At 42.5% G+C, this 14226-nt stretch overlaps 1 protein-coding gene across 1 annotated transcript in view; it reads right to left on the bottom strand.

Annotated features, from left to right (window-relative positions):
- LOC131688730 (calpain-C) overlaps nucleotides 1-13910 on the bottom strand; it is a 98852-nt gene extending 84942 nt beyond the window's left edge. The window contains exon 1 of the mRNA XM_058973209.1: nucleotides 13891-13910. The gene's annotated coding sequence lies outside the window, so the exon portion shown is untranslated. The remainder of the gene's footprint in view (nucleotides 1-13890) is intronic.
- Nucleotides 13911-14226: the final 316 nt, after the last annotated feature.

Genomic DNA, 14226 nt, shown 5'->3' with positions numbered 1-14226 from the left:
TGGTTTGGCAGCGCTGTCAGATTTCTGCGCGTGTCCTGTCGGGTTAATTGAGCTAGGGCGAACTCGGTTTCGCTCGCGTCTTCTGGCAAATTTTTACAAGAACCGAGCAAAACCCTGACATAACTCGGACATAAACTGTGCAAAGATCCTGGCAATTCCTACCTGGTAGAATTTAGCACAAATCGAGCAAAACATCTGACAAAGATGTGGCAGGAAGCGTGCAGAGATCTTGGCCGTACACTTCTGACTGGATTCTGGATAAAAGTGAGCAGCATCGGTTGGTTTAACCGCTTCTGCCAGAAACGGTTGTTGCATTTGAGCGAATTCGTTGCCAGAATTTTCGCACAAATCGCGCAAAATGCTCGCAGAAATTCTGCTAGCATCAATTTCGCTTTGCTTAACTTTTGCTAACTTTCTGCTTGCCACGCTGACCGGGTGTACGCTACTTTGCAATTACGTTGTTATGTGTCGCTTTAGCTCAGTCGGTAAGGGGGTGTCTTTGGTGAGTCAATGATTATGGGTTCAAGTCTTGGTATTATTTTACGGGAATTTTTTATGTCGGTATGGTCACCAACACATACATAGTTGTAGAACGACAGCATTATATAAACCTTTAGCACGGAAAGCAGACGCGCTGCTTCATTAGAACGGACTGTTGTTGTTTCAGAGAAAAGCAAAACTTCACGAAGACTATACTACTTCCCTGAAACAGCAAAATCGCTTAAGAATAGCCACCGCTTGGCTGGATGACTTAGATGAATTGTCGCAGAAAATACTTAAAATTGAAAAGCAGAGACTACTTAACAATTTCATACGGAAGAGGAAGAAGGCTTGAGAAGTGCCACAATGAAGATAATTGAGTCTATCTTTGGTACGCATATATAACTAGTCAAAATATATCTCTGACTTATTATTTTTACTTTATTACAGGGCAGTTTTACACTGTTATGGATTGAAACAATGCAGATACAAGATTTTATGTACTATATTTGGTATCAGGTCATTAGAATGAATGTTTTAATTGACTCAGAACAAAGACAAAAATAACTGAAATGGTTTAATCTATATTTTCTCATCTTTTCTCCTTCCATATTGCTTTGATTTCCATAATGTTGCCAAACATGATCGATAAAGTCTTCCTTTAAAGCAAGATATTCATTCTTATCACATATTTTAGATCGCTTCGAACAACAAAGTTCAAATGGATCCATACAATCTGGAACGCGTATTGATGAAACAGTTGCAGATTGCGTGTTGCATGGTTTGTCTGTGCTCAAAATGTATACGGTACTCAAATTTCATGTTATGTAGGGGAACATGGGGAGACTTGACCAGGTTACCAGTTAAACCTGCATAAATCTCTAAAGAAGCCTTCAATCCCTCAAAAGTCATTGTGATATAATGTGCAAAGTTGTTGTGCGTGTTCATGATTTATTATGGAATTTTTAATTTAATCTTTCGAAAGTTATGTTTTTCTGTGATCGTTTTGCGGGGAGACTTGACCAAGGCCTGGGGATACTTGACCAAGAGAATTTTGAAAAGTCATAGCAAAAATTAATTACATAAAACATACTGTAATTATTGTTTCCATATTGTCGAGATCCTAAGGTAGCAGTAAAAATATAGAAGGGTTGCATTTCAAAAAATTCGACATTTTTAATGCATTTCTTTTTAAGGATTAACTGTACTGCTTACATTGCATGTTCACACGTCAAGAAATCAGTCATATTACTGCTAACTTTATTGGTTAATACTAAAATATATCGACTCATGTTTGAGGTGAGATTTTTTTGTGGCATGATTAACATTAACAGTAGAAACCAAAACGTAATAAATATCAGGAAATTTATATCTTTCTTCAGCTTATTGCCACTTGGTCAAGTCTCCCCATAAAATCTTGGTCAAGTCTCCCCAACATTAGTTATTGTGTTCAAAGTCGTGCAAATTTTAGTAACAACTATTCCAATGTTTCGATTTATGTAAAATCATTTCACGGCCTTATAAGGAATAAGATGTTATATGTGTACTTTAATAGTAATTAATTGTCGATTAAATATGTCCATACAAAGTTTGATAAAAAATTAAATCATTTAAGGCAAATTTATTAACTACGGAATATTTTCTATAAGAACAGGATTTTTCATTCAAAACTTTTAAAATTAACTTAAGGGATAGAAATAAGTATAAAAATATTTTTGAAAAAAATTTAAGAACCGAACAGAAGACGTCATAGCCAAAAATAAAATCTTGTGGTTGGTCAAGTCTCCTCATGTTCCCCTATTGCACAGTTCACGCCAAATCGAACTGCGCTGTATGAAAGTGTGCTGAATCATAACTGCAACTCCATTGACCTGACAGATTTTTCACAATGAAAAGAGTCAAAAATGGACTTCTTTTTACTTTTACTATCTGGTAGTTTAGTATGGATTCCAGTTCTGCGGTTTTTATAATATCGAAAAAGTTAATTTTTTGTCGATCTCATACCATTTCATTGGGCAACCGTGAAAAAAGTGTGCTAACGAAATGCATCAAAAATCCAACTTTCAAAGCAATAAATAATAACACTGCGAATGCATGCTAGTGAGGACACTTGATCCTTGGGGATATTTGATTACCTGGCCATATCTCATAATCTATACACAAAAAGTTATCACAATATAAAAAGAAAATGAAATATTTGGTCGTTTATGACGTTTAAAAAACAAATCTGATGTATTATATTTGGTTTTGGCAAAGTTGTGTAACATTTTAGAAAATCTGTTTTTAAATCCACCTCGATGATCTTTTTACAAATTTTTTGAGCGGTTGTATGAGATCGTCGAACTAATTATTTATAATTATTTATATTTATTTTCATGTACGATTACTTTTTTAGGGCTTGCGTCTAGAAAAACACGTTTTTTGAATGAAAAGTTTCACAGCGCATACAAAAAAAATTAAATTTTGTTCACATCATACAACAGGTATCTTTGATCCCTGTAACACTGGGTATTCTTGATCCTTATCATTAGCTCTCTCAAACACTTTCGAAATGTATAGAAATTGAAAAACATCATTTACATAAAGTATCTGGCACTATTAGTTGATCTAAAATGTTTTTTCCGTGAACAAATTATGGGATAAGTAATTGAAGGTAAAGCCATTAAACAGCACCGATTTACTGCAAAAACTTGTCTTGACTTTCTACTGTGGTTAAAGTTTGTCGTGCATCTAAAAGGGTAATCTTATTAATTAACTTGTCGGGACAGGTAACTAGCTAAACTTTCGTGTCTATTTGTCGTAGTGTACTTTGTTTCTTTAGCCCCAGTAGGCAGGGGATCAAGTTACCACACGTTTTTCCAAAAACCTCGTTATGGCATGATTTCCAAAACTGTTAATATTACTGACAGGACATAATATTCGGATTTACACACTATTCACAGCTCTTACAATTCGAATTAACTACAAAATGGAATTTTGAAATAATTTTTTTTATTCCAATGAAAAGTTATGAGAAAAAATCAAAGTGAGATCAAGCGTACCCATTCTCCCCTAATATTGCGAAGATCGTTTAAGTCCCATAAACCCGCTGGATGCACGCTCGATACCTATTCTAATTGACTCTTGCTATTGGCAAAATAGATTTTCTTTTATATCTTGAGGATGTGATATTGTCTTAACGAATATACTCTTAGCTGTATATATACTTTCAGTGAGAAGATGTGCTTCTGTCGAATTTTTCCTTTCAAACTAAAAAGCATGTTAATATCCTATCCCAAAAAATGGCAAATTATTGAACATGTGAATTAAATTGTGCATTCAACCAAATGGAGTTGAATGCACTTGGTTTGAGAAAATCGGTTCAGTCATCACCGATGTGACTTTAATTGTGAAATATGCTCGGAATTCGGGACTTCCGGAATCGTCGATAGTGGATAATACATTAAAAGTATATTTGATTGGCTTAATTTTGTAATTATTAAATTCAGGAACTTTGCCACTTTCCCGAAGCTTCCTGTTCCGGCGACCCGATCAGAATGAAATAACAAGATTATAACAGAATGCAATTTTCGTAACATATCGTGTTATAAATTTGGTCTCGTTAGTAGTTAAAATAACAGAAAATTATAACAAGTAACAACGGGAGATATAGTTTTGAAATATTCTTGTTATGTGTTTCTGATCGGGGAAGGTGTCCAAAGTGGTCAACGTGGGTTATATTGAGCATCAATGAGCTGAAAGTATAAATCCAACACATTTTATGATGTTTTGCATTTTTTAGACTGAACATACTGTTTCCAATTTATATGGGAATTTCATTCGTGACCGCACTCTTCAACCCGTAATTCTGGAATCAGAAGTCGGAACTAAATGAAATCCAATAGCAGCCTATGGGAACGTACCTTTCATTTGAATTTGAGAAAATCGGTTCGGCCATCTCCGAGTAACCGATGTGCATTTGTTGGTCACATACATACATACACACGCACACACACTAGCTAACTCCGCTAGCGAATGACGGATCTCAATAGTAGCATGTCTGTAATAACCTACGTACTTGGAACTATTGAGAACCAGAGCTACAGGTCCAAAACCCTGGTAAAGGAGGATGGTTGTGATGATCTGGGCCGCGGTCACCACGTAAAGCAAAATATGTCATAACCCCAAGTCCAAGGCGTGAAGGGACCCGTGCCGAGGGATTAGTGATCGAGGGGGTGAAAAAGCTGCTCGATCATTAACGGAGCCTGTGGGGTACCTGGGTAACCCCCACAGTAAGCGTCTCTTACCACGTTACTGCGGAGCTCTGGCGTGGCGGACCTTTCTTTCTCGCGCAACTCGTGGGATCAATGAGCGACGTGAAAAACAAAAACAAACAAACAGAGGTACCGAACCCCTTTGCTAAAGGTGGTTTGATGAGGTCTCCCCCCAGTGGGGAGAGTAGTGGAGCGAAGAGGGCTGTATCCGACAGCACCAGTGACCCCCAGTAGTGGTAGAAAATAGCCCTACCAACGCGCTGGACGGGCCACTTCCCCTTCTATGGAGCAGCCAAGTCGCTTGAAGCGGCGGCTGAGTTCCTCTCGAAGGGTAAGGGCAAGCGCAAGACGGCGTCGAACGCGAAGCGCCCTAGGAAGTCACCAGGCAAGGGTGCAAAAACCAATACCATACGGCGTGTAACCGTCACGGCCCAACGCCGTTTGGTCGAGGTAAACCGGGGCGCAAATGACCCCGCCGGGTAGGAAGAAGGCACCAGCAACTCGGCGCAACGGGGGCAGGGGGGCGTAAACCCCTGGACCCTGGTCACTAAGAAGAAGCCGACACCGACACCGGATGCACCGTGAAGAAGGCCAAGGACAGAGGCGAGGCCTTGTGGTTAAAGACCGACAAGGACAAATACGTCGACGTCCTAAAGTCGATGAGGGCGGCCGAAAGCCTCTCGCCCCTCGGGCAAGACGTGCGCAGCGTGAGACGCACCAATACAGGCGAATTGGTTTTGGTGCTGAAGCGAGGCGCACAATCCAGTGCTGTCTATAAGGCCTTGGCCCAAGAGGTCCTGGGTGAAGGCGCCCTGGTGAGGTCGTTAGGGGCGGAAATGACTCTCCAGTGTAAGCATCTGGACGAGTTCACGACCGCAGACGATGTCGTCGCAGCCGTCAAGGAGCAATGCGACGTGACAATCGAGCGGGCCTCTGTGCGCTTGAGAGGGGGACCCTCCGGCACCCAAGTAGCCTACCTCAGGCTACTGAAAGCAGATGCCAAAAAGGTTACCGTGATAGCTAAACTGAAGATCGGCTGGTCAGTATACCCAATTAGCATACCCCAGTCGCCTTCAGTGGATAGGTGCTGTCGGTGCCTGGAGTCCGGCCATAAATCGTACGAATGTAAGGATACAGACAGGAGCAAACTATGTCGTCGCTGCGGCGAGGAGGGGCATAAGGAACGGGGCTGCACTAAGACGAATAAATGCCTTATCTGCACCGCTAAGAAGCAAGCCCGTAATCATGCTTTGAGCGGACCTTCGTGTCCCTTCGGTGAGGCAAATAAGAATAAGCCGTGAACGTCACACAGCTAAATCTTAACCATTGTGCAGCAGCCCAACAGCTGTGGTGGCAGTCGGTCTCGGAGTCGAGGACAGATGCCGCCCTCCTATCAGACCCGTACAACATCCCTTCCGGCAACGGCAATTGGGTGTCGGACGGGCCTGGGATGGTGGCAATCTGTACAACGGGACATTTCCTGGTTCAAGAGGTAATACACTCCTTCGCCGAGGGTGTTGCAATTGCCAAGATCAATGGTGTGTTCTATTGTAGCTGCTACGCTCCACCAAGGTGGCCCATAGAACAGTTCAACCAGATGATCGAAAGGCTCTCGTCAGACCTATTGGGCCGGAAACCGGTAATTATAGCGGGAGACTTTGACGCTTGGGTAGTAGAGTGGGACAGCCGCTATACAAATAGCAGGGGCCAAGCGCTAATGGAGGCGTTTGCGAAACTCGATACTGTGCTAGCTAATAATGGCTCCACTAGCACATTCCGTAGAAACGGGGTGGAGGCATGGATTGACGTAACATTTGCCAGCCCGAGTCTGGCTCCAGACATGGAATGGAGGGTAGACGAAGGCCACACCCATAGTGATCATTTAGCAATCCGCTTTAGGATCAACTATGGTGTGCAGCATCCGGGGGCGGGAGATCCCTGTCTGGTACGCGGGTGGAAGTCCAATCACTGCGACAGCGAAGCTTTCACCGCGGCCCTGGGACTGGAGGCCAACACCGACAATCTAAGCGGGGATGCGCTGGTAGCCGTTCTATCACGCGCGTGCGACGCCACTATGCCGAGAAAAACCCTGCCAAGAAACGGTAGATGCCCGGTATACTGGCGGAGTGCCGAGATTGCAGCTCTACGATCGGCCTGCCTCAGAGCTAGACGTAGGATACAAAGAGCCCGCACCGGGGATGCAAGAGAGAACCGCCGTGAAGTGTGTCGAGCTGCGAAATTGGCCCTTAACAAGGCCATTAAAAGCAGCAATAGAGCGTGTTTCGACAACCTGTGTGAGAGTGCCAACGCGAATCCGTGGGGTGACGCCTACAAAATCGTGATGGCCAAGACCAAAGGGGGCTCTTCACCCCCAGAACGGTATCCGGACCGGTTGGCGACGATTATCGAAGTACTCTTCCCGTTTCGAGCCACAAGCCCCTGGCCACCTGCACTACGAGACAGTGCGGGCACGGCCGAAATGGTGGCTCCAGTGACGAATGAAGAACTACTCGCAGTGGCTAATTCCCTAGCAATGAACAAAGCTTCAGGGCCGGATGAAGCTCCAAACAGTGCTCTCAAGGCAGCGATCATAGCGAACCCGAACATGTTCAGGCTAGCTATGCAGAGATGCCTTGACGAGTGCCGCTTCCCCGATAGATGGAAAAGGCAGAAATTGCTGAAGCCTGGGAAGCCGCCAGGCGACCCATCGGCGTACAGACCAATCTGTCTGATCGACACGACTGGCAAATTGCTTGAGAGGATCATCCTCAACAGGTTAACCCCGTACGCGGAAGGTACGGACGGCCTATCAAGCAACCAGTTTGGCTTTCGGAAGGGTAAGTCCACGGTGGACGCTATCAACTCAGTGATAAAAACTGCCAAGATAGCGATCCAACGAAAAAGGCGAGGCATTCGATACTGTGCGTTAGTGACACTTGACGTGAAGAACGCATTCAACAGCGCAAGCTGGGATGCCATCGCGCTCTCGTTACACCGACTTAGCCTACCTGTGGGTCTGTAGCGGATCCTGGAAAGCTATTTCCAGAACCGCGTACTGCTATACGAGACCGATGCCGGTCAGAAAAGGGTTCCGATTTCCGCCGGAGTCGCGCAGGGCTCGATGGTAGGCCCGGTGCTATGGAACCTCATGTATGACGGGGTTCTGAGACTGAAGTTCCCTCCTGGGGTCAAGACGACGTAACCTTGGAGGTCTATGGGGAGTGAATCTCTGAAGTAGAACTAGCAGCAGAACACGCGATCAACACGGTGGAGGAATGGATGCGCGAGAGGCCTAGAGCTGGCTCAGTAAAATACGGAGGTAGTTATCGTCAACAACCGCAAGTCGGCACAACATGCAGTTATCCATGTGGGAGAAGTCGTGATCACCTCGCAGCAGAGTCTGAAGTCTCTCGGAGTCATTATAGACGACAAGCTGACCTTCGGCAGCCACGTCGACTATACATGCAAGAGAGCGTCGACTGCTGTTGCGGCACTATCGAGGATAATGTCCAACAGCGTTGCCGTATCTATCCTCAGGTACGGCGGCCCGTCATGGTCAAGAGCACCAGTTACCTACGGAAATTGGAGAGCACCTACCGCGTGATGTGCCTCAGAGTGATATCTGCCTACCGCACGGTATCACACGATGCATCCTGCGTGATAGCGAGCATTATGCCAGTCGGGCTAGTCATCCGGGAAGATGAGGAGTGCTTCGAACTACGTGGAAATAGAGGAGCCCGCGAACGTACCAGGGAGACCTCGGTCACCAGATGGCAGGGTGTGGGATAACTCCTCGAAAGGTAGGTAGACCCACCGGCTGATACCTAACATATCGAGCTGGGTGGGCAGACCCCATGGGGAAGTTCACTTCCATCTGACACAATTCCTGTCAGGCCATGGCTGCTTTCGACAGTACCTCCACAGGTTCGGGCACGCGGAGGTCCCCGCCTGCCCAGGTGTAGACGAAACTGTTGAAAATATACTGTTCGTATGTCCTCGTGTCGACGTCGAAAGAAGAGCAATGCTTGACATCTGTGGCTGGGACACAACCCCTGATACCCTTATTCAGCGGATGTGTCAATCGGTGGAGAAGTGGAACGCAGTCTCGAGTGCAACCATCCAGATTGCCAGTAGGCTACAAGGAATCTGGCGCATCGAGCAACAGACGACGGTCACGACTAACTAGTGATTGGTTAGTTGGAGCGAAAAAGGCCGAGCGCAGAAAAGTGAGTGAATGGTCTGTTCATGCTGAGGCAGGTTTGGCTCAGCGACTGGCAACCGCGTAAGGGGTAAACCCAGCCACCCCTAAGCAAGGCAGAAGAGCGAGTGTATAGGCTTACATGTGGACTGCCTCATGCCAAGATGGGAGGGTCGTAGCGTAGTATGTTGGGACTTAGCTAACGATGCCTCGTGGCGTGGCAGAGGAGTGAAAGGGTGAGCATCCAAGTCAGTCTCACACGGTATGTTAAGAGTGAGCACAAAAGTCAGCCTCACATGGTATGGTAGAGGTGAGCACAAAAGTCAGCCTCACAAGATATGAAAACGGTGAGCACCCAAGTAAGCCTCACATGGTATGTCAGAAGTGGGGCCTAAGAAAAATGTCCCACATGGGATGCCAGGGGGAGCAACAGGCGTGTAATAGAGTGGTACGATCGAGAGTGAACCAGGTGATAGGGTGAGCATCCAAGTCAGCCTCACATGGTATGTTAGAGGCGAGCACAAAAGTAAGCCTAGCAAGGAATGAAAAAGGCGAGCACACAAGTCAGCCTCGCAAGGCACGAAAAAGGTGAGCACAAAAGTCAGCCTCATGTGGAGTGTTAGAGAGCGAATCAAGGTGTGACAGAGAGAGCACCCAAGTAAGCCTCATACAGGACGTATGTACGCGTGAGCGAGAGTGAATGAGTACATCAAGTACAGCCATCCCCCAGAAGTAATACCGAGAGGTAGTCCCTGGGGGGAACAATGGCGGAGCCCAATGGAGTTTGGTCGGTATTAATGGTAGCGTCACCATTCGAGCCCGACACACCCCCAGTACACTTCGTGTGGTAGCTTGGCATCTACTAATAGCACGTGTAATGGGCTAGAACGTAAATGTATTCTTCATTGTAAAAAAACACGCACGCGCAAACATTTGCTGAACTCGACGAACTGAGTAGAATGGTATAAGAGGCTCAACCTTCCGGGCCACGGGTAAAAAATCAATTTTCAGAGTGATGGCATAGCTTTTTTATGGGAGAAAGGCAAAAATGAAGAAAATGATGTAGGGTAGCTTCCTTATTCATTTCATCTCATTAGTCAGGATGTCACACTATTTCCACAGAGAACAGACGTCCATCTTCATCATTCAACTTGTGTAAAATCTCTAACGGTTTCGAGGGTAGTCGTCGTCATGTTTTTTGTGGCTGAGTTCGACAGAATTGACAGCGGTTATTCCTCTACCCAGTTAAACTAGTCCGGAATCGGTTCAGATTTCCAGCATGAATTCTAGCTGAAATGCATCAACCGATAGAGACAGAATCGGTTGTTTTCTTTGAGCAAGATTCCATACTGAATCCATTTAGGATTTCGAGCCGGTTCCGGAATGGATTTGACGGATAGGTTGGTGTGGCGGCGCTAGTGTTTATCGTATGTTAATTCAAATGTTTCCACACGTTTTTTAAATATTTTTGTTCGATCATGGATGTCTGTTCACTGTGCTATTTCGTTAATAACTCGACTAGCAGTGATTGGGTTGCGCTTAAAAGGTTATCATCATCTTTGCTTCGTTCCTAAAAACCAGTACAATTAAAAATCTGGCCTCGAAAATGTAAAACACTTGCGTGTGAGCGAAGCGAAAAGTCGAGTGCAACGCTCCTTTATTCATCCAACCATTTAAGCTAATGCGTTGAATAGAGATAGCAGACACTGCTCTAATTTATGTGTTCAAATGGGTGGGATGAAGAGAGGTACTAAGATGAATTAGGGCACAGTAACCCTAATATACATTTGTTTTGTTTGCATTTTGACCTGCGAAAATTGCGACCAAACGTGTGGGATACTTTTGTAGCCCAGTGCAACGTTCTAGGGTTAAAAAGAGTAAGTGTAACGTTCTAGGGTTAATGATGTGTTGGAAATATTTGCAACTCACCCTGCAACATGCTCGATGGCAATTTACATCTCTAGTCGTCACACCGTGCGGTGTTTGGTTTAACTTCTTGTTCGCTACGTGACTAGCTCGGAAATATTTAATAAATAACATGTAATCTAAAAATAACTCCAAATTTTAGGAAATTAGTTTGCAGATAAGAAAATGACGTAACGTGTTAAAAAAAAATATTAGGTTGGTGCATGTCTTTCCACCAACCTGAACGTATATATCATTTTATTCGTCATTTACCTAATTTATTACGCGCCAATTTCAAGTATAATTTTTATAAAATTGTGATTAAAAAAATTCGAATATATATTTTTTGGTTTAAATACAAAGTTTATGAAATCACACATACCGGAGATAATGAATTTCATGTAACAAACAAATTGAGGGAATTCTGTGAATCATCAGAAAATAAAGTATATTTGTATTCGAAAAAATACTTCAAAAACACCTGAACATTAAATTTGTTTCAATATGATATAGAAAAAAATTCCAAGACATTTGAAGATGGCAATATGTATACATTTTTCCCAATATCAGTGCGACTTGTAAAAGAATGACCCATGTGTACTTCTATAACCATATAAAATCTATGAAATCATCTGATAACACAATTCATTACATAAACCATATATTTTTTTGACGTTGGACTACGTCTTTGTTTTCGATATAGGGGTGCACGTTGCAAATTCTACAAAAATGGTATGTAACGAAAAGTGGTCCAATTTTAAACGCATATAATTCAGCCATCTCACGATAAATGTTCAATTTTTTTTTTTGCGCATATCGCCCCGAAATACTTCTAAGAATTGATTACAATAAATAAACCCAAAGATTTTTGATATCATGGCATTAAAAATTTAAATAATGAACAACCTAGTAAAAAAAAATCGCGCCTTCACACACAGAAGATAGAGCTTCCCTAGTCCAGTACGACAGATTTGTGTACCTAGCGCGCTACGCTTCTATGAATGACGTCATCATCGACTATTTAAACGGACGGATTTCGCAGGACCAGCTCAGTTGTCTGTTGATCGGCAGGCGATGCAGATCACTGCGCTGTGTGTTTTCACAGCCAGTGTAGCTGAGTTTGAAGTCCGTTACACTGTCTGTGGAGATCAGGGTTACCATATTCACAGACTTTTCTGTAATGTCACAGATTTTTTTTCACAATTTTTGATCACAGATGACAGATTTTTGGCGTTTTGATGAAAATTTCACAGATTTTTGGAAATATTGGGATTTTTCACAGATTTCTTGGAAATTTATCACAGATTTTTTTCCTGCTTTAGTCATCACAGATGGTTAAAAAGATTTTTTTGACTGAAACTCAGATTTTAATGTGGCATCCCTGGTGGAGGTACGCTACTCAGTGAATGCGACTGAGCTTGTCCGTCCAAACACTATGCTTTCGTTTCCAGCACACTTTTATGTATAATTATTCGTACACAAAATAGTTTGTACATGCGAGCTCCATTTGCAAACACGGTTAACATAGTGTCGTGGTATTAGTTGTCTCTTTCGCTCTACCCATCATCATCAGCGTTGATTCACTTTGCTTTGTGCGCTTGGGTTTAATGTTTGAGGCGAATGTGTAGGTAGGTAGATCTAATTTGTTACTAAATTGCACAACGAAAGTTTGTTATTTACGTTCGATCAATTCATTGATTCATTTCCCCAGCACGTGATTCATTTCCACTCAACCTATATTATTTTGATTTTACTAATAGGTACATACTACAAAGCCTATTTATGAATGAATACACTGCCACTTGAAAAACCGTTGCAAAAACGCATCTTGTACGTATATAAAATTGTTTTCGATTCTTGTATATTTATAGTTTCGATATATGATTAAGATCACTGCATTCGCTATATTTGTATAAAGTACGTATAAGGCAAGTTACAATAATGGCATAATATAACTAGAATGCTTGGTCTATACATGAAATGTATTATATTGTCTAAAATTTGATTTTTCTTTATTGGTCCGGGTTTTTTACCACACACAATCGAAAAGTTTTTACAAGCTAATCTTATGCTATAAAGATTTAGTTCCAGATTCGGCCACTGTTTTCTGGCTTCTGTTTGGTTCAATATGTAATATTCGATGTCGATTGGTTGTGATTAAACCATACGTAAGAAATATATTTGATTTATTATTACTATAAATTTACTAAGAAAATAAATATTTTACATTAAGTAGTATAGTCCTACGTCTACAGCTCGTGCAACCCCATAGGGCTGCCTCTTGTAGTTTTATTGTAGGTCAAGATCACTACGCAGAGCATCTCAAAGACATTGTATGAAGCTTTACTAATACAATTAATTCACTTGAGTTTTTTTCTCATTTTTCCACATGCTACATGCAGTCAAAACGAATTTAATTCTGACTGTCCGAATGGAGTGACACATTTTCATTGTAGATGATTGACATTCACACTTAACCCGACCCGCGGTTTATCAAGTTCGAATCGTAGATTCCATTCATCGTAAGTATACTGTCTAACGCCAGTATAAATATTTGAACTGCGGCAGCTGTGCTCCTCCCGCTTCAAAGATTTCCTTGATGAGGCGATGATAGTGGTGTCGCACAATTAACGAGTTATAATGGAATTTGCGGTCAAGCCCAGTGTTTAAAATTTTAATGAATGCTATTATTGTATGTTAGCTGAAGAAATATGCATATCGGAGTCCGTTGGTGTCGTACCCTTGACAACAATTATCATTTGGGTGGTGTACAGTTAACATTAGGTATGTTTATTGTAGAAGGTTTCATTAAATTATAAATAGGTACTATTCGTTGTAATTGCACTATTATAAACCACATTCAATGATCACGTACACTACACTTGACGCAAGTCATGCAGACGAATATCAATAAATATTATTTTGGACTTACTTTCAGCAAAATATTCAATTTGCAATTAAACAATACATGATGGAATGCATTTGCAAAGCCGCGCTAGTGCTATGCAAATCTCGTAAACAGCTGAACCCATGATATGAAAAATAATAATTCACCGCACCGTGGCTACCTAATTGCTTATTCTGTGCTAGCAGTATTTGCATGATCGCTGTTGAAAAACGCGCTCGCGCACCCCACTTGCAGGTAGGTATATACAAAACGGGAATAAATAAACCAACGAGCTGATATTAATCTCGATACTTAGCAAGCAATTGTTGATTCATTGAGACTTGAATACTTGACATTCGCAACCTTCTTTCAAAAGCTGGAACGCAGTGCTCCTCCTCATCAACCTAATCGATCCCATCGCGGAATGTCTCAAACATCATTGATGAGTATAGAATGTTGATATTTTTCCTGTTTTTACTTCTCTCATTTACCTATGGCAGAAA

Source organism: Topomyia yanbarensis, chromosome 3 (genome assembly GCF_030247195.1).
Source record: "Topomyia yanbarensis strain Yona2022 chromosome 3, ASM3024719v1, whole genome shotgun sequence".
Classification (NCBI taxonomy): domain Eukaryota; kingdom Metazoa; phylum Arthropoda; class Insecta; order Diptera; family Culicidae; genus Topomyia; species Topomyia yanbarensis.
Note: the sequence above shows the minus strand (reverse complement) of the source record. Positions and strands in the feature narration are given on the sequence as shown.